This window comes from Apium graveolens, chromosome 10, assembly GCF_009905375.1.
Source record: "Apium graveolens cultivar Ventura chromosome 10, ASM990537v1, whole genome shotgun sequence".
NCBI lineage: Eukaryota > Viridiplantae > Streptophyta > Magnoliopsida > Apiales > Apiaceae > Apium > Apium graveolens.
In genome coordinates this window covers 22,146,363-22,147,376 of record NC_133656.1, presented here as the reverse complement: position 1 = coordinate 22,147,376, position 1,014 = coordinate 22,146,363, and positions in this window count along the sequence as shown.

Here is a 1,014-nt window from a genome sequence, read left to right as displayed (position 1 = left end):
TTGATATATATATATATATATATCAGTACCTTTCCTTTTCCAGCATTGTCATTTACCTTACTGTACCTGTTTTATCTTACTTACTGCACCAGTTATAAATTCTTGTGATAACATGTACCTTGTCCCCCTGATTGTTTACATTCTGTAAAGAAACATGTAATTCACTCAGTTCAACCATTGAAAATGTTTTCAAAAAGAGATATATCTGTTTTACAAAAACTTTTTGTGAAAAGGATTTGATTTAAAGGCTAAATAAGTGTTTGATTCTTTACATAAAATGCCTCCCAGAAAAAATACCCGTTCTACCAACCAGAATGAAGAAACCAACAACAACCAAGGCAACAATAACCAAAATATAAATACAGGTCCTATAAACCCAATTGTAGCCCATATTCTTCAGATCTTGGCTCAACAAACAGTCAACCTGACTCAACATCAACAGAGACAGACCAATCGTCAGGTAACCTTTAAGACTTTTCAGGCGGTGAATCCTCCAGAATTTAAAGGTTCTTTATATACTATTGAAGCAAGAGTTTGGTTAAAGGAAATTGAGAAGGCATTTGCTTTACTCAAGGTGAAAAAGGAATAGAAAATGAGTTTTCGAGTTACTATATGAATAATGAAGCCACCTATTGGTGGGAAACTATGAAGTGAAGGTACAGATGATATTACGTTAGATAGATTCAAGGAGTTATTTTTAGAGAAGTATTTTCCTCAGTTTGTTCAGGATCAAATAGAATTGAAGTTTGTAGAGTTAAAGTAGGGGAATATGTCAGTAGCGGATTATGAAAGTAGTTTGAGGAATTGTCTAGGTTTGTACCATCATATGCGGATGGTGATAAGAAGAAAGCCAAGAGATTTCAGCAAGGTCTTAAGCATGAATCAGAGGGAAGATGGCTATATTTGAGTTAGATACGTATGCAGGAGTAGTGCATAAAGCTATGTTTGCAGAGACGGAGAGTGAAATGTTACAGAAGGAGAAGGAGAGTAAGAAGAGGAAGTTTGAGGGAAATG